The sequence below is a fragment of the Artibeus jamaicensis genome, unplaced genomic scaffold (genome assembly GCF_021234435.1).
Source record: "Artibeus jamaicensis isolate MK-2021 breed Jamaican fruit bat unplaced genomic scaffold, CSHL_Jam_final contig_1016, whole genome shotgun sequence".
NCBI lineage: Eukaryota > Metazoa > Chordata > Mammalia > Chiroptera > Phyllostomidae > Artibeus > Artibeus jamaicensis.
In genome coordinates, this window is record NW_026521195.1 from 455,872 (window position 1) to 478,393 (window position 22,522).

The following is a 22,522-nucleotide window of genomic DNA, read 5'->3' on the forward strand; positions in this document are numbered from 1 at the left end:
GGCTGGTTCACAGTTGCATCCCAAGAGCTTGGCCCGAACCCGGAGAGGGCAGCCCTGAGTCCCGCTGCTCACGTGACTTTGGGCTTAGACTTCTGGTTCTGCTGCCTTTTGCATCCACATCAGGAGTAGGCTCTCTGGCTTTGGAGTAAACAGAAATCACATTTGATGTCCCACCTGGAGGAATACAATCAACTCAAAGTGGGGTATGAGAGCATGATTCCAGCCTCAGGCGGTTGGGAGGGGCAGACAGCAGAACCCTCCTCCCCGCCCACCTCTCCAGCCAGGGACTTATCTGCGAGAGCTGGCTGTGCCTGTTTCGCTCTTCTGTGCTCCGTGCATGGGTCCCAGCCCTTTGGGGGAAGTGGGTGAAGAGAGGGTATGGGAAGGGTGAGACAGCACAGCGATCTTGAACTTGAGCCCCTGCCCCGCCCCCTGCTCACCCAGACCAACATTGCTTCTATCTCCTTTCCATCAATCTGCCCATGAGGGGTCTCCCAGTGCTGAGGGTCCAGGAGAGGGAGGAGGAATTCCACCCAGTTAGCATCAGGGGAGCGGGGCTCAGGGCCTCGGGGAGGTGAGCTTGCACCCCCTGCACGTGCCAGCCCCAGCCAGGCGCGTCCTTGTGCTCAGGGGTGGCGGGCTGCTTCCCACGACCTACCCTAGTAACCCTGCTGAGCCCTGGAAGGTGAGACTTCTCACCAGAGGGCGCAGCGAGGGGCGGGGGTGGGGGGACATCTGATGCCGCTTCCCTCAGCGCTGCTAATTCATCCTGTGTCACTCCCTGTTGCTGGGATTGACTGAAGTGCACCGGCCCACCTGGGCCCGTGGATATAAACCCGAGCTCCATGTTTCCCCACCCAGAGAGAGGGACATGGGGCCAGCCGGGTGCCAGCTCAGAGCCCTGCTCTGGAAGAACTGGCTGTGCAGACTCAGGAACCCGGTGAGTGACGGCTGCCAGTTCCCGGGGTCCTCAGGGTGGGACATCAGAGTTGTTGGGGCCGCCCCCACCCCGCACGGAATGGGAGGCTGGGTCAGAGCAAGAGAGGACCTGCCCTCAGGGCCAAGGTGGCTGAACCACAGGACCAGTGGCACGGCATCTTGTCAGAAAAGGGCCGATTTAGAAAAACCGCACATGAAGGTGGGATTTCAGATGTGGTCAGTGTGTTGGGCATCTCATAAAAACTGAGATGTTGAGTCTGCTGGTTGAAGGGACCAGCTGTGGAATTAACACACGGGCGGCCAGTCCCGGGTGCCCACCCCAAAGCTGGAGGCTTCAGGGCAGGTCCCGGAGGTGGTGTGGTCCTGGGCTCAGAGTTCCTCTTACACGTCAGGTCCTTGGTGCTAATTCATCTCCTTTTGGAGCTCTGCCCAAGTGGCGAGCAAGGCTGGCTCTCCCGGGTGGACGGGGATGGCTCAGACCAGACACTGGCCAGCGCTGTGTGAGGACCCTGCTAGCCTGCATTCTGACCACGCAGAAGCCGACAGCTCACACGGAGATGGCCCAACCTGTGTTTCCAAGGCTGTGGCCTTGAGATGAACCCCTGAAAATGCCATTTTGAGCAAAAGTAGGTCTGCACAGTGTCTTTGCAGTTTCCAACTCAAGGCCCCCACTCATCACCCCGGGGCTGGTGCTGCCCTGTTCTTCTGTTTGAAGGAAGAACTGTGACTGACATTGAATTTCATTCAGCTGAATTCTCACATCCGAAATATTCTTTCCTCCTCCAGATAAGGTCCATGTTAAAGACATTTACCTGTGCCTGGGAAGGGTGTCAGGCTTAGTGTGAGGTCAGTGGGAAACCTGAGTTTTGAGGCTAGGAGCTGACGAGTGAGACCGATGCTTCGATCGGGGGCACATTGAGGGGAGCTCACCCCTTCTCCCCTGAGAGGCAGCAGCAGGTGGGCGCTAGGCCCAGTTCCCCGGACACAGTGCTCTCTGCTTTCCTTCATCCACACACTCGAGGCTCAGAACAGCTCAGCCTCCCTTCACGGAGGGATGCTTCAGTGGTGTCAACATTTTCACAATTATTCATGCTGCTAAGGTAAGCATGCTCACCAGAAGTGTTCCATCACCTCTTTGCTGATCACACATCTGCAGGGTGACCCCATACCCCACCCTCCTTGGCTGGACCGTGTCTTTAGTGTTTATCGCCTCCCATGGCTGGTCTTCGGGCTTGTTCATTTTCCCAGAGCTCCCTCAAAGTTGTCAGATCTGGGAGAACAGGGCGATCTGTCCAACCACATCATCTCTGGGCCCCAGCCCTGTGTTTGGAGCATAACAGCTGTTCAATAAGTGTTTGTGGAGTGAACGAGTAGAGGAGGGGAGGCAAACTCTGTTGTGTCTCGGCTCTGTGCCAGGTGCTGGGTGTGTTCTGACATCTGCCATCCAGGAGCTGCGGCTGGGGACAGGGACGCATTCCATGAGCCCACAGGGACACACCTGCAGGTGTCTGTGCACCGTGGGCAGCGGCATTCACACAAGGGGGTTCACTGCAGCACAGTCCAGAGCAGTGAGGGGCAAGCTTGGTGGGGTTCAGTGTGGAGAGTGGCAGCCGGCCCGGAGGGCCAACCCTGGGCCCTGTCCCTGCTGGTTCTCGGGGCAGGCAGGTTTCACTTTGAAAGATTCATTTCTTCAACTACAGCCGACCTGTTAGTTTCAGGTGTACAGCTAGTGGTTAGACACCTATGTGCCTCATGAAGGGATCCCCCAGCAGGCCCGGTGTCCACCTGGCCCCGCACACCGTCATCACACCGTTATGGGGTCTGTTACCCGTGCTGTATTTCACATCCCAAGACCAATTGTGCCATTGGCAGTGTGTGCCTGTTAATCCCTCTCACCCGGTCTTCCTCCCTGGAAACGAGATTGTTTCAGGACTGAGTTAGTGCATATCCCGTCCTGGCTGCAGTGCCTGCATGTGCACGGGACCTGTTTTCTGGGGACGGTGGCGACAGTGGCCTCTGGCACAGGTGGGAGACAGTGTCTCAGAGTTGTGAGGGCAGGGGCCCCAGCAAGGTGACTCTGGCCGTGCTCCTTCTGCTGGGCTGGCAGGGGGCCTGGGACACCTTTGCGGACACGCAGCACTGAGGCCAGGCCCCTGCGGCCCCCGGTCTTTGAACTGACCTATTTTTCCAGCTCCTCCCGTTCTCCAGGGACAATCCCTGGGTTCTTCGTTTTTGCATAGCAGCTTCCTGGCTGTGGAAACGGGGCACAGACTGGGGTAAGCTACCTGACCAAGTGATTGCATGGCCTCAAATAAATGTTTATTTAGTGACTGAGAAATGGGCACTCTTTGTAAGATAAATACACTATTGGAAAAAAAACTCGTCTGTTTTTATATTGTAAAAGCCTCTTCGTTTTACTATATTCTATTCTTTTAAAAAAAAGATTTAGCCCTGGCTGGCGTAGCTCAGTGGATTGAGCGAGGGCAGGTAGGGACCAAAGGGTCGCAGGTTCGATTCCTAGTCTGGGCACATGCCTGGGTTGTGGGCCAGGTCCCCAGTGGGTGCCACACAGGAGGCAAATACATATTGATGTTTCTCTCTCTTTCTTTCTCCCTCCCTTCCCCTCTCTAGAAATAAATACATAAAAATCTTTAAAAAATAATTTAAAAGATTTAATTTGTTTTTAAAAAGAGGGGAAGGGGAGCAGAAAGAGAGGGAAACATCAATGTGTGGTTGCCTCTCACCAGCCCCCTACTGGGGACCTGGCCCACAACCCAGGCATGTGCCCTGACTGGGATTGAACCTGCCACTCTTTGGTTCACAGGCCCATGCTTAACTGAGCCACACCAGCCAGGGCTGTATTTTGTCCTTATAGTACCCTTAAAAATCATGGTATGGTGGAAAAACAGCACAATAGAATAGCACAGAATGGATGGAGAGTACTCATCATCCTACCTTCATACTTCGCTTTATAAGTTGTTTCAGTGCCACTCTTTTTGGAAACAATTAGTGTGGATAGAAGAATCTTTCCCCAACTCTTTTAATAACACTAATTTTTTTGCGTCTTGATTTTTATTCGTTGCACATGAAGCACTAGAACAGTAAGGGAAGTTTCCAAGACCATCAGAAATTCCACCATCCCATGCATCTGTTACGGCTGTGCTCCTTCTTGTCATCAGACATATGGAATGCAATGTTTTTATGTAGATAAAATCCTAGCTTTTCGCTCCTTTTTCACTGAACATTGAAGCCCAGCATTCGGAAGGTGTGTGTGGCCATCCTGTGTCTGGTTCCGCTGCCTGGTGGGTCGGTGCGCGTGCATGGACTAAGGCCGGTCCCTGAGGTCGCACGCGCACCGGGCCCTTCCCAGGTCTGCCTGTAGTGAAGAGCAACTTCAGGCGGGAGACTGCCCCTTCCCCCTGGTGGTTGCTGTGGGATGCACTTCCAGGGGTCTCGGGTCAGGACGCCTGCTGGGGGCAAGGGTGGAGTAGGTCCCTGCCGCTGACAGCGCCCCCTGGAGCATCCTGAGGGCAGTGTCCGAGCAACCTCGCCCATGCTGGTCGTGAGCTCGGCTTCCGAGGGACTTCTAGTGTGTTCACTTTACATCCCATCCATTCTAACTGCACGAGAGTAAATCAGTCTGATTTGTCCTTTCTCCTTTGGACAATTTCATAACAACAACAAAAAGAGAAAATATTGTAAGAGAAAAAAGTAGATTCTTTAACAAATTAATAAAAAGTAACAAAAAAGTAACAAAAAGGAAAGCTACAGCATAGCACCTGGTGCTCAGCATTCTCCTGGTTCTGCGGCGGTGTTTGGGGTTTGACATTGGAGAGAAGCTGGCTCACGGCCTGGAGCCCGGGGAGGGCCCCGGCTTCTGCCCGCCCCTCTCCCACTACAGAGTAGTGGCCGCTCTCCGGCCTGTGCCTGCAGTCTCCAACCTCCCTCTCTGTCTGCCTCTGGCCCCTGCGGCTGCGCCATCCCCACCCCACAGTCGGACGGGGCTCTGATTCCCTCCTTCATGGTTGAAGGCTGAGGCCTGCATTTTGGGTCTGGTGAAGTTTTTACTGAGGACCTGGGCTAATGAAGGGGGTTGGTGCTGAGTTTAAGGTCATTGTCAAAAACCGTGAGGTTGTCTTGCAGCCATGGGTTGGACTGGGCTGATGGAAACAGGAAAACGCTCCTGGGGCACCATCATCCTAGGAACAGCCTTCCATAGACGCCGTCTCGTTCCCCACACGAGAACCACTGCCTTCTCATACCGAGGGGCCCCACTCGTGGCATTGTGCGCGCCCGCTCCCAAACAGACACAGACACAGCTGGCCGGTCTTCACCAGGACCACCCCTTCCAAGGGCTCCCAGGAAGCCCCCAAGGCGGTCTGGGCTCCACTCTGGTGGGCTCCCCACTCATACAAAGCCAAGTTCAAACCCAACCCCCTCCCATTAGAGAGCCCCCAGTAAACCCGCCCCATGCTGGATGCATTTTGCGCTTCCTGCCTGCCTCCCACCAGACGTTGAGAGTGTTGGTAAAGGGGTTACAGGAAAATGACCTGTAACTGGTTTTATGGATGAAAAAGGTTAAAAATAAAGCCGCCGACATGGAATCTCAGGCTAAAAGGGGGGACCGGGACTTCTTTATCCAAGTTCCTGGAATTGTATCTCAACCAGTAGGACTTAGACTTCCCATCCAATCACAGCTGTGCTGCCGTCACTTCCGCATCTTCATTGGCCAATTAGAGCAGCTACTTTGTCACTAATTAGGAATGTGCTCTTTGACCAATCAAACTGAGGATTTGGAGTCCTCATTTGCATGAAAACAGGCCAATCAGGGCCAGGGGTGGGGCCATCTCTCTGTAAAGTCAGCTCCCCAGTGGCTTGCAGAGCGCACTTTCCCTTTCTGTGAAGGACAAGGCTGCCTTACCCAGCTGGACCTGTTGAAAATTTCTCGTGGGAATGGAGCTGACCTGTTCAGGGCAGCACTGCTTGAGGGTCCTCCCTCAGTGCCTGCTGGTCCACAGCTGTGCTGCATCACAACTGAGCTGTTTATGATCAAGTTTCCTTCTTCACTGCATCCCAAACCAGGGATTCCTGTTGGCACTGAGTTGGCACCAGTGACCATTGGTAGACATGTTGTATGACACCCTGTCTGATGCTGGGCATGCTGGTAGCGCCACAGTCTTGGAATCACTTCTAAACAGTAACATGGCTGAGCCTTAAGGCAACTCGAATTGTTCTTTGTCTCTATCCATCTTGCTACCCCGGCCCGACTTCTTTTCAGAAGAAAGGGACAAGTCACATGAAATCACCTAGTGTGTCTATTGTTCCCTTCGACCCTGTGGTTGTATGCTTTGCACATTCAGTGTGTGTGCAGTGACATAGGATGTTTCCTTTAATTTTATATTTTGAGGGGCTAGTGTGAGAATATTTTCTAAATATGCATTGTCTCTTGTATAAATGGGCCATAAATTCTTTTACAAGTTTATATTTAGAGGCCTGGTGGTTTTTCTCTTGCCATTTGGTTATGAAGACCTTGCTCCATGTATTAGAAGCATTTCCCCAGTTAGTTGATTTTTTCCTTATTTTTATTCCTATTTGATTTATGAATTATAAAGATGGGTGAAGAATAATCTTATAACATCATCTTTGCCTTTTCTTTGAAGTATATCTTTTATAATTTCAGAACTACAGAAGTTATACCTCATTCATTCATAGGTTTGAAAATGTTCTACTCTCTTCTAGTTTTTCAAGAATTAAAATCTGGTTTGGACCTCCACCTACGTAGACCACTGTTTGGAGGGCCCGCCAGTCTTTACCTTTTACGAAAGTCTGAGTTCAGGTGGCCCGACCCCACTGCCGTCTCTTCCTCCCTGTGTGTCACACGCACCGGCACGCGGTGGAGCCTGATTGGGACTCTGCGTGCCGTCTCCTCAGTCTGCGTTTCTGGTCTGCCCCAGTTTCGAGTTTTTAAAGCACTGACCCTTTATACTACATTCTGATGCTTTGCAGGGTTATAGGTTTTCATAGCTCTTCTTTTTTTCTTCATGATTTTCTCTGCTTTCAGAATACATTTCCTCACCAGCTATGTTTTAGTATCATTCTGAGTTAAAAAATTATTCCAGGTGGCGGTCGGGTTAGGACAGTTCTTGCTATAAATGGGGCGCTCACCTGCAGTCCCCGAGAGCAGCCTCTTGTCCCCATGGACCGAGCATGTCCTCTCCTTCTCGCCTTTGGTGACCTCGGCCTCCTTCTCACTGGCGCCTTCTCTGTGCATCTGACTTCACTACAGCAGGAAACAGTGTCAAAGTCACTTTTTTCCATACATATTTTAGGCGTTTTCCTAACTGTTTCTTTAGGAAAAGGCCATTGGATTGGAATCTGGGAGGAAGAGTCTGCACATGCACAACATCAGACATATCGCTCACAGGCTGGGCCAGTGTGCATGCGTTTCCTACCAGAGTCCCCCTGAACTTGGGTGGTTGGCCTGCTCGTCTCCTGTGAGCCCTTCGGAGAAAAAGTTACCCCTCACTCATCTTTATAACTCACTTCAGAGTCTCCTGCCCAAGGCTGGAGAAGGTAGGTGTGCAGTAAGGGCTTAGTGAAAGAATGTTGAAAGAAAAACAATCGTTTTTCAACATAAGGTTTAACAAAGAACAAAAGTAAAAAGGGAGACTTTATCCATGTCTTCCTCCTAGTACCAAAGCTACTTAGCAGCCCACCTAAAAGTCTGCACATGGTCCCGCTGGGGAGGGAGGGGAGGACTGTGATGCGCCCCCCTTGGAACCCTGTGGTTTCATCGACTGTGCTGATGGCTGCTGTTTGGTTCTGGCTCTGTTTGTTTGAACCCGCTCCCCGCTTTCCCGGCAGTATTTCATGGCATGAACCTCATGATATGCTGGGAAAGTCCCCTCTTCTGAGAAGCTGCTGCGCACGGTGCCCCACAGGACACAATGAAATTTCACGCTGACTGCGAAGCCCTTTGTTCCCAGGGTCCAGAACCTCAGCCTAATTATATGGTTTCCTTCTGCTTCCTGGATACTCTGGCCTCACCCAGGCTTTTCCTTCTCCCTCAGACAGCGAGGTTTCTGGGGCAGCTCCTCCCTCCATTTACAATGTTATTTTTTTGCACCAAACGTTTTATTCTTTGTGTTTTTCAGTTGTAACCAAAACCACTTGTTCCCTGAGCAACTCGGAGGATTAAGAAACGGGTTTAAACCCTGTATGATGCTTTGTTTGTGGGAATTTACTTACCTAATCTGTACACCTGAGATTCAGCTCATGTTCCAGCATAAGCTCGTTCAAGGGTACAGGACAAACCGTGCCCTTGGCCTCCAGTGTGTGAGCGGATCCTCACTGGTGATTGGGGATGGAGGGATGGATGAGTGGGGGGCCTGTAAACGTGGCACAAAGAACTGTGGGGATGCACGGCTGAGGCCGCGTTGGGTGTTCTCAGGTCTGCGTCCCGTCCCGAGAAGGGCCTGATGGGAGCCCTGTGCCCTCTCCTTTTACCAGCAGCCACCCCACCCTCCCAGCAAGGACCACCCCCAGCGTCTGACACATGCTACATGCTTATGATGAGTAAATGAGTGACCACTCTTACATTTCTTGCTCCAGTACACCACTATTTGTTGCACCATTCTCCGCCACCCTCACCTTTTTTTTTGCATGACTTGCAAATTTTTTTATTCACAAGTCATACCCTTGTAAGCTGTCTTGAGCAGACCTTTTAAGGGTTCACTTTCTCAACAAGTAAATATTCGGTGGAGTACTTTTTATAACGTAAAACTAACCTATGCAGTAAGTCAAAATGGCTCAACTTATTACATGGTGGATGAACTGCTGAGGCACAGAATTTGTAACCTTCAGCTCGTCCAGTACCACCGGGCTGCTCTCTAAACGTCCTGTTGACCTTGGGCCTCGCTGGCACCTGCTGCTGTCGAACTTCTCACTCTCCCCGATGCTGGTGGGTGTGAACCAGCATCTTGCTGGGGTCTATCTTGTTTCTTCCGGAGGGCGGCTGAGCTGGAGCATCTGTGCACACACTCACCAGGGCCCCCCACTGGCTCTTGCCTGCTCCTGTCTTTGACTGTTTCCTAGGGATTACCCCTCTCGTGGACACACGTGCTGGAGTATGTGTCCTAGATACTGTATTCTTCAGGTCTGTGGCTGATCTTCCCCATTTTTTTAAGTTAACATTTTATTAGTATTATTTTTAATTACAATTTTAAATTAAATTTATGGGGGCGACATCGGTTAATACAATGATATAGGTTTCAAGTGTACGTTTCTATGATACATGATGTGTCTGTTGCAGTGTGCCCACCACCCAAAGTCAAGTCATCTTCTGTCACCATGCATTTGACCCCTTTACCCTCTACCCCCCATAGGGCTCTGTCCCCGAGCCCAGCCCTTCTCTCTGGTAACCACCATCCTGTTGTCTGTGAATATGAGTGAAATCATACGGTTCTTAACTTTTTCTGACTGACTTATTTCATTAAGCATGATCTTCTTGAGGTCCATCCGTGTTGTCACAAATGACAGTATTTCATCTTTTCTTATGGCTGTGTACTGTTCCATGTGACATACGGACCACATCTCCTTTATCCAGTCCTCTGTTGATGGGCACTTCAATTATTTCTACATCTTGGCTACTGTGAAGAATCAAGCAATGAACATAGGGGTGCATATGTGTTTGTGAATAAATATTTTGATTTTTTTCAGGTAGAGCCCCAGGAGAGGGATTGCTGAGTCATATGGCAAATCCGTTTTTAATTTTTTGAGGACCCTCACAGTGTTTTCCGTAGTGGCCATACCAGTCTGCATTCCCACCAGCAGTGAACGAGGGCTCCTTTTCTCCGCCTCCTCTCCATCACTCCTCACTACCTGTGTTGTTGCTACTAGACATTCTAACCGCTGTGAGATGGCATCTTGTTGGAGGTTTGATTTGCATTTTCCCGGTAGCTAGTGAAGTTGAGCATCTTTTCATACATCTGTTGGCCATTTGTATGTCTTCTTGGGAGAGGTGTCTGTTCAGGTCCTCTGTCCATTTTTAAATTGGATTGTTTGTTTGGTGTTGAGTTGTGTGAGTTCTTTACATGTTTTGGATGTTAACCCCTTGTCAGATTTGTCGTTTGCAAATGTCTTCTCCAACACGGTTGGCCACAGTTCTGTTTTCTTGGCGCTTATTTTGGCTGTGCGAACACTTTTCAGTTGGATACAGTCCCATTCATTTGTTTTTGCTTTTACTCCCCTTGCCTATTTAAATTCATTAAATATCCTCTAACACCAAGGGCCATAACTTTGTAATTATGAAATTTGTTGCTTCAGACTTATATTTAAGTCTTTGATCCATTTTGAATTAATTTTTTTTGTGTGGGGACAAATTGTGGTCTAATTTTTGCTTCTGGCTTTTTCACTTTTAAAATAGCTTTTCTGAAGAACAGAGAGCTTAATATGGCTTAATTTTTTTGTGGTTTATGTTTTTTTGTGTCCTAATTAAGACAAACAAAAAATGCTCTATGTTTTCTTCAAAACATTATTTTAAGGTTTTCTTTTTTCACATTTGGAGTTGCATGTATGGTGTCAGCAGTAAGGGTCCCCTCCCTCCATGCCTCCCCCCACCCCTCCCACTATGAGAATAACAGATTGCATGGCGCATCTCGTCCAAACGCAGGTTTCTCCGTGGACCCACAGACCCTGCCTTTTCCTACACAGAGACTCCAAACATGCAGACCTGCTCTGGGCCCCTCTGCCAGCCCGAGGGCCAGGGTCCATATTGTTGAACTATCTGCACACTGCCCTACATATGATTTTTGGGTCAAAAGTTCTGATATGCACGAGGGCAGACTCTTCCAACAGTTTGTGAGAGCTGTCTTGCATGTTTTTTGACGTTTCTTCTCCCAAATACATTCTAGAACCAGCTCATTAAACTTAATGACAACCACAGAAAAATCAAAACAAAATAAACAAGAACTTTCTGGCATTCCGTTGGAATTGCATCGATATGATAGATCAGTTTCTTATGCATTGAGTATTCATCTATTCATTTATTTAGGTGTTTATATTGTTTTTCAATGAAGCTTCATAATTTTTTCATAAAGGCACATATTCTGGTTAGGTTCCCCACCGCCCTCAGGTGCTTTATACTTGTTGTTGATAATATAAATGTTATTTTCTTTTAAAAAACACGTTTTCTTACCGATTCTAGCTGGTGTAGAAAATTATCGTGTGGTAGGTATTGGATTCTTCTCTGATGAGAGTAAGTTTGGAATTTACTTTGTGTAGTTCTATCAGTCATCGCTTCATATATTTTGAGGGTATTCATTAAGTATTTAAGGGCATAAATGATCATATCTTCCTATTGTCTCATTCCTTTTATTATATAGTGATCCTGTCCAATCTGATAATGTTCTTTGTCTTGGATGGTATTGTCTGATACCATCATAGCTAATTTGCACACTATTTACCTGGTGTGTGGTCTTCTTCTCTTCACTTTCAACCATTCTGTGCCCTTATGTTGGTTTCTGGTTATTCGAAAATTTTCTTTTATCCTCATTCTTGAGAGGTAAGTTTTCTTGGTGCTCAATTCTAGATTGACGAAATTTTCCCAAGTAGTCTAAAGATAGTTAATCATCTTTTGTGTTTTTTGCATTGATGAGTCCTTGGTAGGTCTTATTATTCCTTTGAGGTAGTGTGTCTGCATTTCTTGAATTGCTGTTGAGATCCTCTCTTTGACTTAGTTGTGCTGAAGTTTTCAACATGGATCTATGTTTCTTGGTAAATTTTCTATTCATCAATGAAGTTGTGTCTTTTTTATGTTCTGGAAAATTCTCAACCATTAGTTATTAAAATATTCTCTTGCCTGCTTTCTCTCCATTGCTCTTCAGGGACACTTTCTTCTTCCATCTTTTCGATGAAATTTTTGTTACTTCCCTCCTCCAGCTCTTTGGAGTTTTACTCCCAGCAAAGCGACAGCGCTGTGCTCTTCTGGCAGGAGCTCCCTCCCATCTCTGTCAACCTGGTACTAGGACAGATGCTCCTGGGTTTCAAATTCTGTCCATTTCATTTTGGCTGGATTTTATCGCCAAGCTTTTTCCATCTCAGGGTTCGTGGTTAATAAAGTGTCTGTATTCTCTGATGATTGAGAATAAATGGATGTGGGTCTTTACTCCAGGGCCATTTTGGCTGGGAATTACATTTCTCACACTGTCTTTCTCTTAGACCTTTGTAAATACTGATGTGCTGGCATCTAGTGCTGAACATTTGAGCCTGTATTTGAGGCCAGACCGATTCAGCCCCTCGTTAGTGCACTGCTGTCCTCCCCTGGATGCCGGTGGCGCCAGCCTTCTTCAAAGTTCCGTAGCTGTCGTTCGACTGCAGCTTAATTTTCCTGAAACGTGGATCACTCTCCAGTCTTCGGATAAAGTCTTTTCTTCTTCAGGGGACCCCTCCTGTGTTCTATCTTTGAGGATACGTGTTGTTTCACTTGTTGATCCTCTACTTCCGGGACAGGCCTTACGTTGCATAGCCTTCGTGTTGAAAATGCATTAGCTGTCCTCTGTTAATATTTTTGCTTTTAAAACTGTTCTTTTAAGTCCCTGTTGTTATCGCAAACTGTTTCTCTACTGCAGAAGTTCAACCTTAACCCGTGTCTACTCTTTTCTTGTGGCTCCTTGGTCATTTAGAGTCCTGGCAATTTTTCAAGTTGCTCCCTTAGATTTGCAACCTCTCTTTTCATTTATTTATCATGTCCTTTAGCCCTTGTTGTCTGAGTATTTGTTCTTATTAAATTGTCCTTCTTTATGAAACAGTTGACAAAACAAAAAGGCCTCTTTATTTGAGTTTTTCCCCAGTCATGCTGTGTCTTTCCTTTCTTGCTTTTCAGCTCGTCTCTCTCCAGAATGTTTGGACAGCTGGCTGGCTCTTTCTTTTAACCTGACTCAGGCGTGGACAGCACAGCCCAGGCCTTGTATTTGCTCTGCACTTTTTTCTCTGTAATCTGAGCAGTTTTGTTTCTGCTTTGAACTCTAGTGACCCGTGAACGCCTTCTGCAGGGTCCCGTTTTCTGTCACAGGAGGGGAGGTTGGGACGACAGTGGAGGTGGGGGGGAGCCCACCAGTGGAGGCGAGAAGCCATTGTTATGAGATGTGCTGGACTCTATGGCATCCTTTAAAATTCTGCTACATGTCTTACACCATGTCCATGCCACCGAGTTGGGGAAATCGGTCTCCCAAGTCTGCATCTTTTTCTGCATTTTTATGTGAAGCCTCAGCAGTGTCTCCACCAGCATCAGCCTTCCCACCCACGGTCTGTGTTTCATTCAGCCATGCCTGCTGCCATTTCCCAACTCCTGTGCCTGAAGAAGGTGGCCAGGGGACTCAGGGGGTCTTGTCGCCACAGATGCGGGGACTGGGGTGGTCCTGGGGTGGTGACAGCTCTGCCCGTTTGGAGCTGAGTTAGGACTGGGCCACAGTGCCTTTGTCTGAGCTGCTCTGTAAACATATGTTTTTGACATTTTTCTAAAGGATAGGTTTTTCCTCTCTCTCCCCTTTTTTCTCTTCCCTCCCCATTTTGCCTGGGAAAAGAAGCCTGTGAGAAGGTTCCACCATGCCATCCTGCCTGGGTCCTCTGTGTGTCCCTGTAGGCATGTGTGTATGGTGCCCACGAAAGCCACAGTGAGAGGCACCGTGACAGGAGGTGATGGGTGGGGTAGCACTGGGCACTCCGCCATCTCTAACCAGAGGCACGGGAAGCCCCGACTGTAACCAGAACACGTTCCCATGTAACCAGGGTAAGATCGAAACTGTAAAGATTTAAGGGTGACAATGACACAGAAGAAGAAGAACAGGACACAAAAATGTGAGGATAAAGTCAGGCTGCTTTGGAGTTTTCCGAAAGGCAGCAACTCCTCGCTGGCAAAACACAGGGACCCAGCGGCCTTTCCCCTGAGTGGGGGGCCTTCCTCCTCTCCCTGCTTTTCAGGGGCTTGTGGGGTGGCTTGTAAACAGACACACTGGTGGAGGGCGAGCATTGTTTTTACTTCAGTGTCTTCAGAGAAACGTCTCCATGATGAGATGTAGAGTTAAAGATTTTGGACAATGTTTTTCCATTTGGAACTGGAGACTTGCCCTTGGTTTTATGACCGACAGCTGTTTGTAATTTTATGATTGCGAAAGTTTTCTTGTGGCCTCAACAAGGTCTTCATCTGGGGGTGGGGGCAGGAAATACCACACCAGTGAGACAAATAAAAAGATTGGGAAATGATTGCAAAAGAGACTTAGGCAATAAAGAAGCAAATAAAGAATGGGAGAAAATATTTGCAATCCACAAAGAGCTGAGCTCTTTTTTTAATGAAAGAGAAAAACAAGAAACAATGATTTACAACATAATGGAAAACTGGGCCCAGGGCAAACTAGCAAAAGCACTGATAGACATAAATTATTACACACTTTCCTTATAAAATGCTTCATCTTCATAATTAAAGAAATATTATTGTTACTTATTTTGCATATCGGTTTGGCAAAACTTTGACAGATTTATTTAAAAGTCACTAATGTCGGGTGTGATTGGAGTGAATGGTGGCTGGTTTAGCCGTCAGTGAGGGCATTTTTGTTACGTGAACCCAAACTAAAAACCCCAATTAAAAATAACGTCCTGTTTGAGTCGGCAGTCCCGATCAGCAATGCCACCTCACAGACGTGCCTGTGGCAGTAGCTGAATGAGACACCCGGGGTGGTGCTGTGTGCAGACAGAAAGCCTACCAGGTTCCCGTAACCTGGTGACTGGTTCACCCCATCACTTTCTGGGGCACGTTGCTATGCAGTCTCTGAGAACAGGAGGCAGAACTGTCCACGCTGCAGTGGAAAACTGATTCCGACAACATCAGCGATGCGTATCTGTGTGCTTTTGAACATGAATCCAGAAACCTGCTCAGATAGTTAATTTTGGGGGAAGTGTTTGTATTTCTTCTGTTCTTTTTGCATTTCCTAACTGTCCACATATTTACTTATTTATGGTGCCCATTTTCTGTTTTCTGCAAACCCCTTTGTCTTAAAAATAGTTATATTTTATTATAGATTTAAAAAACAAAGAAGATGTATTAATTCTTCTTCATGATATCAAGGCATGGTTACAGTTCTGATTTCACACATTTACATTCTCCCAGAATTAATCCTGAAATACTATCTTGCCCCCCTCTGACTTCTGTGGCCCCAGTAATGAGTCACTTTTTGCAGAAAATGACCAGAATGACTTAAATGAACTGGGGTCTGAGTGAGGGGTCCCAGCCTTTCTTTCTGGTTTAATTATGACCTTGGGCACCAGAGGTGCCTCGTGCAGGTGTCCCCTCGGTCACCAGGGCGAATGGTACGCGGTCCCAGCACTCTCTCAGAGAACTGCTCTTAATGGTACACGCTCTACACAAAAAATGACGCCCTCACAAACAACAGTTCATTGTGGTGCTTTCTGCTTTCACGAGAACAGGAACAAATATTCTTTTCTGTCTGTGTTCTGTCTTCGTGATTGCCAGCCACGTGCCCTCCCCTGGCTGCATTAGGTGTTTGCTGGGCTTTTCCCACCTAGTGCTGGGACAGGGGGATGTGGCAGGTCAAGAGCGAAGGGGCTACAGCAGCTAGACTCCAGAGCGCTGTAGCCCAGAGCGGGGTAGAGTAAGACTCTTGCTGGACGGTGCAGGCTTAACGTTGTGCCTGCAGCCCTTTAGGTCTTAGTTTGTGCCTTGATGAATGCTCTTCATGTTTATAAAGTGACAGGGGCAGCAATCTGCAGAAGCAGGTTCTCTGCTCTAAAAACGTGGGACACAGATGCGGGGACACAGACGCGGGGCACAGGATGACAGGATCTTCCCCGAATGAGGTTTTCACTGGGTTGTTCCTAATGATGGTCTCTCTCTCCTCGATAATTACATTCCATGTATCAATGGCAGTTCCCATTCTTTTGACTTCAAAAATTCATAATTATGCAAACGATTATGATCTTTATGGGTTGCGCTTTTGTGGTTTGTGTCAAGAGGTTTGACTCCAACAATCCGAGTTTTTGGGGCTTGTTTCCATCTCAAGCAAATTCAGTAGAAACACTATCTGCATGTGAAATACTCGCTGGCGGAGCAGAGTGAAATGGGAAGTCTGTCTGGTAACAGTGTTGTGCATTTGGTAGGAGGCCAGCTATGAACCTCATGTGGCAATATGAGAAATATCCAGAAAGTGACTGCGTTACCCACCAGGTTGGGCAAAATGGCCGTTTGGGTGGAAAAGTCAGGAATGTTTAAGAGATTAGAAAAATAAAAGAGTTAATTTGTTGGAATGGAATCATTATGTATTTAATGTTTAATGTCATAAAGTCCACAGTAAGTGAAGAGGTGGAACAAAAAGCAGGGGGCAAAAGCCAGGTCTGGAGGGGAAGGACAAGGAGTGACACAGTCCGGGAGCTGGATGTGAAGACAAGTGACCTTCTCTGCGGGCAGAGAGCCATGGTAGGGGTGACAAGGGCCTCTCTCAGAGGAGGCTCAGCCTGGCCTGCGTGCCACATTCAGGAGATGGAGGTACCCTAATGCTCTGCAAGTTATTCAAGCACTGATTTTATTTTCTGACAATGTCCCCAGGTCCTTTGCCTCGCTGAATTCTTCTGGCCGTGCATCCTGTTCACGATTCTGACAGTGCTGCGTTTCCAAGAGCCCCCCCGACACAGAGACAACTGTAAGTTTCACTCCTGTTGCAGGTCTCCAGAGAAAATGTGGGCACCCTTTCTTCTGCCTTTAGAAACTCTGAGTTCTGAGTGGAATGCGTGGGTTGGGTTTCACTAAAGTATCACCATAGCTGTAGTTCTGGGGTACATGCTAGGAAGCACCAATTAACATTTTTTCCTCTTCGGGGTAATGGTCACGTGTTTGTTCGATGTAGCAGATAGAAGTATTTTTCTCACTGAGCTGCCTTACTGTGGACACGGCTATCTATGCCATTACAAACATAGAAGAATAGAGAGAGGCAAAAAAGGGAAGGTGCATTTCAGCTTACCAACACAATACTGATGGTGATCATGGTGAAGATGGTGATGATGGTGATGGAGGTGATGATGGTGGTAATGGTGTTGAAGATGATGATGATCGTGATGATGGTGGTGGAGATGATGGTGATGATGACAGTGATGATGACAGTGATGGAGATGATGACAGTGAGGAGGATAATAACGATGGTGTATTGTGGCACTCTGTTTGCCCCTTTAGCTGAAAAGCTGATTCACTTATTTTTAACAATTATGCCAATTCTGAGCACAGCCAGTCTCTAAGTCCCACAGGGTAAGCTCACCTCCCAGCCGCAGCTAGACTGGTGGGGTGCAGGGGACTAACTTCAGACACTTCACCCTAAGCTCCAAGGTGGTGGAGGAATAACTTCCATGTCACCTATGGCTATCGCTATGTCAGTGTCCTGGCTGATATGGGGGAGAGGTGTGAAAGGTAGGGGGTGGGATGCAGGGCCAGGGTGTGCGTGAAAAGGGAGGGATCTGAGCATCACTTTACTAAAGGAAGTGGCTCGTTGACATTTGACCTGAAAACCCAGGGTCCAGCCCAGTTTTTCTAAACTTCTTCATTTTATATGACCTTTGGCAACCACCCTTAAACATTGAAGAATCCAAAATATATTAGACTTCAAAATCTGGCCCACAATCAAAACCCCTACATTATATGAGATGAGAAGAAGTGTATATTGTTTTCCTTCCTGCCCCTGGTTTGTACACGAGAGGACTGTGTCTGGGGTCATGGTCACTCTGGTCGCACGGCTGTGACCTCACAGAGCCTGGGTGAAGTGTCAGATGTAGGGAAAGGCTGCTTTCTTTTCTTGCTTTTCTTTCCCTTTCTTTTCTGTTCTTTTCTTTTTTGGTCTGTGTTCAGATCACCTTCATGTGGAGAGCAGGACTAATTACACAACAGCATGACATGATGTACTACTGCTCTTGTTCCAACCCGGTGGGAATTCCGCTGCTGCCTCCAGTTGTCTGGACTCATTTCCCCCCTGTGTCCACGCCCAGGTTATTTGCAGCCCCGGGATCTGCCCAGCCGGGGCGTCTTCCCCTTTGTCCGAGGCCTTCTTTGCAACACGGGGGCGAACTGCAGGAACCGAAGCTACGCAGAGTCCACAGGGCACCATTTCCGGTGAGAAACACAGCATCCGTTTCGGAAGTCACAGGAGGCTGGGGCACGAAGCTTTTAGGAAGGCCTCAGTAATTTGGAGCAGGTCAGAGGTCATGAAAAGTGCAGAACGTAGAGTGACAGGGAAAAAGAAAGCACACAAAACTCTCTGAGAATATTACAGGGGCTTGAGGCAGATCAGTGTTTCCATTTTAGGCCCTTCTTGTCTCCCTTCCTTGTGCTGCTCCAGTGGGAAAAGCTGGGCCTTGCACCCAAACGCTACAGGCTCCGTCACCTTTAGGTCCGTGAAAACGGGCACATTGTTTAACCTCTCTGAATCTCAGTTTCTCATGTCCTTGCTTCCGGTGTTGTGAGTGTTACATGCAACACTTACAGCACCTGGCCTGCTGCAGAGGACGTGCTGAAGGGCGGTAACAATTGCAAATTCTTATTACTCTGGCTGTAATGAAAATAGCATATTTTTCCACATCGGGAAGTAACTGTCCCTTTTAATCTGTGTTCCTCCACTTCAACATCCTTGCTTCAATTTGCTGAAACGCAGAGAGTGTGACATGAACCTAGTGGTGGTGCTTCGCCCCACATGCTGAGAGCCCTGGTCTGTTTCACAGCTTGGGGCCCTGCAGAAGCTTTGACCAGATGAGGATGAAATAGCTTTCGCCTGGCAGTGCCCGAGGCTGAGGCCGAGGCATGAGTAATGTAGGAGGAGACACAGAAATCTGGAGGAGTGAGGAAGAGGGACAGTGAGAAAGGGTACCAGGAAGGAACCTCAAATGGTCAGGCTCACCTCTGGCTTCAGACCTGGCCACATGACCAAGCCTGTCTTCCTGGGTTCACATTCGGGTGATCCTCATTGCCACAAATAAACACCCCCTTCTGATTCCTTTGTCTTGGTTTACAAATGTCTGAAAGCCAGTTTCCATTTCAAGTCCGTTGAAGCATTAGCATGGTTGATCGAGCCTGTGGATTTCCATGCCCTCTATAATTGCCCCAGGGAAACTTCACTTTGGGCAGAGATCCCAGATTTCACTGGACCGAGGTTACGATTCTGGAAACCCACTCCCCCTTCCTGGTGTGGTTACAGATCTTGCTGTTAGCTCTCACAAGAGGGTTTCCGAGCTATAGTGCAGACTGTCACTGACCGCAGGTTAGACGGGTGGTCTCACATGGCATCAGGGAGCAGTCCTATCTCATTCAAGGTGAAGCTAACAGCATACGTGCACACCGAGGACTGCTTTATGATTATGGACAGGACTGCGCACTGTCGGTGACCTGAAGGAGACCGCAGGCCCCCACACGGAACTTCCCTTGTTCTCAAGGCTGCTGCTTTCCCTCCAGCCTTGGCTGAGTCATTTTCACTCCCATCCCCTCCAAATGTTCTCTTTATAACCATTCCCAGTTATTCCATATGATTACCACTTTGCTATCACCATACTTTTATTTTATTCTCGAGTGCCCTCAGGCCCTGAGTGCGTCTGGGTCTTCACCTCCTTGCCATGTCAGCTCCTGCTTCCTCATCTCATTTGCTCAAGGCCTGTGGCTGCCTCACCTCTTGGTTTCTTGGTTTGCTTTTAACTTTAGACTCTATTTAGAGTGTCTTCCAAATTCTACAATCTGTGTTGAACAAGCTCAGGAAGAGTCAGGCTAGAAAGAAATGATAAAAATTCATTCAAGGGTCTCAGGGCTTGCAAATCCAGAACACAGTGAGGCAGTGCCCAGAGAGCTCTGAACAAGAGAGAAGGTGTAAGGCTGCTGTCAGTAAGGAGCCCGTTCTCCAGACGCATCAGTTCTGCGTTCTTCGCCTCCAGGCTGGTCTGAGAGAGCACCTGGATGACTGGGGGTCTGGATAATGATGTCAAGTGGTCTGGACCCACAAACATTCTTTTCCTAGCCCTCCAAGGGGTGGCCAGAGGGTTATTGGGAGTTTGGCAGATACCCAGGTGTTGATCTAGGACTGCGGTGTTCTGATGGTCAAGTTCCTGGGACAGGGTTGTTTTCTCCTGCCTCAGCCCACTCGAGCGTAGTGATTTGGCAGCTTGGCTACGGTGACTGCATTCTACGTCTCCTTCCATTATTTCTCAGTCTATAATTTTCCCTATTCCAGAGCCCAGCTTCTCTATAAGTAGCAGAATCCTCTTTCTGCATCCAAAGCAGCTAAGAATTTGATCCTTGTTTGTTATAAGGCTTTTCTGACATCAAGGAGGATGACATTTGAGGCAGCATCAGGAGGGATCTGCATGCGTGAGTGACACGCCACAGGGTGCCCAGACGTGCCCTCTGCCGGCACTCAGCTCCGCGGGGCCGGCCCCTCCCTGGGGCCCAGCCAAGCTGCCTCTGTCTGTGCGTTATCAGGACGTGGGACATTGGGTGTGTTGTGTTGTTTTTTTCCTGTACATTTCTCGCCAACATAATTTGTTTTATGTTAATACCAGTTTTGTTCAAAAATATGATTTGTACTTTCCCACCCCCCATTTTTGGGTTGTCTTTCTTTTGGGTTGTATTTCTGTCTTTTGGGTTGTATCCGCTGACGCACAGTTTTTAATTTTGATGAAGTCTCACTTATTTTTTCTTTTGTTGCTTATGTTTTAGCTGTCATATTAAAAAGGCTTTGCCTAATTCATGACTGTGAAGATTTCCTCCTATGTTTTCTTCTAAGAACTTTATCATTTTAGATCCTACATTTGGTCTGTGATCCCTTTGAGCTAAATTTTGTGTATGGTGTGAGGAAAGGGTCCCTTCTTTTGAATGTGGTTGTCCAGTTGTCCCAGGGGATTACAATTAGCTTGTAGATTAAGCTGGGAAAGAATTGCTATTTTAACAACATTGAGTATTTTAATGACCATGATATAGTTCTCCACTTAACTGTTTGTATTTTTTAATTCTCTCAGAATGTTTTTTTGTACTGATCTGTTTCTAAGTTCATGTTTTCTGGTATTGTTTAAAATTTTTTTAAGTGTGGATGATCAGTTCTAGTAGCTTTCTATTGTATCCTTTAGGACCTTTTACACACACGATTATGTCATCTGAAGATTCAGCTTATCTTCCTCCTTTCTTGCCTGGACGCATTTTCTTACTGTTGTTTCCAGTGTCAGGTGCTCTTCTTTGTTTGGGTCCCTGCCCTGTGAGAAAGTGGCTTCATTACTAGTTTGAGGGCTGAGAGAGAAGTTCAGTCACCTGCCAAGTGGCCTTTTCTTGTTCCCATCCATTCTAATCTTCTTTGTTCGGCCTTTTCTTTGTAACTCCTCTCATTACTCATAAAAGACCAGAGAAAGAGCCGGACTGGGGAGGAGGAAGTTGCTCCCTGCCCAAACCCTGCTCCGGCGCTGGGGACTCCCTGGGGCTCCGCGGGCCTGGTCTCCGTCGCTCTCTCTCTTCAGTATTTAATCCAGGGTTTTCTGCATAGTTTTCGGCTCTAAACATCTTCATTTTAGTTTAGTTCTCAATCCTGTCTGAGGAACACATTAAGGCACTTTGGAAATGACAGAGAATAAGGACATACCACCAATTCCTTTCACAGGGAATGTCACTGTGAGTGGCCTCAGGCCTGTCACCCGATAATTCTGTGCTCCCCACCCCAGAGCCCCATGGGAGACAGAGCCAGGAGAACGTGCATCTTGATTCATCCCTTCGAGGGGTCCTTTACAAAATGATTACTCTCATTTTTCAGTATGAGCTCACGACAAGGGCAATGACTGACTCTGTGTTGTGCTTTTGGAATTCTCACCCATCAAGGTGAAGGCCACATGCTTTCAGAGGTGAGATTTGGGTGCAGTGTGGGGCAGGGGACAGGCCCAGTGCTTGGCTGGCTTGGCCTGGACCTGGCTGTGCCGTGTTTGTCTCGTTGGTTTTAGGAAATTCTCTTTGATTCTCTGGGCCTCATCTTTGCATCTTTAAGTGGACTGTGCTCTGAGAGCCACTGAATTGATTTTACTCATCAGCAATGTTTGTTGAGCCTGCGCTGGCTTCATTATAGATGGTGAACATTAACGTTCGTGGGAGGGGTGGTGCAGGCTTTGTCGTTGTCTCGTGGTGGGTTCCCCTGCTGACAGCTGGTGCTTCATTTTCTCAGTGTTCTCTAATTTGTGAAATAAAGGAAAAAAATCCAATAGGTTTTATAACCTTCTAATCAAGAAAAATTTCCCTCATTTCCCCCTTTTTCTTCCTGGTTATAGTAAATGTAATTGAACACCTACTTACTTTAATAAGCTCGCAGCATCTTCCGAAAGGACTTTCTAGTTTATTTTGGATCCACTGCTTCTTACTGATTAAACATGAATCCCCACCGCATTTGAGATTGGGTGTAGACCGGGTGGGCCACTGATTTCAAAGGCTGTGAGAACATTTTCTCTTGTTTACTAGTAAGAAAAGTAATTTCCCCTTATCCTAGTGCCTGTATCACCATTTTCCAATCAGAATCACACAGGCTGC

General features: G+C 47.7%; 1 protein-coding gene across 2 annotated transcripts in view; it reads left to right on the forward strand.

Moving 5' to 3' along the window:
• Nucleotides 1–18,013: 18,013 nt before the first annotated feature.
• The window catches only part of ABCA13 (ATP binding cassette subfamily A member 13), a 114,322-nt gene continuing 109,813 nt past the window's right edge, over nucleotides 18,014–22,522 (forward strand). For both annotated transcript variants that reach the window (XM_053661418.1, XM_053661420.1), the window contains exon 1: nucleotides 18,014–18,100. The gene's annotated coding sequence lies outside the window, so the exon portion shown is untranslated. The remainder of the gene's footprint in view (nucleotides 18,101–22,522) is intronic.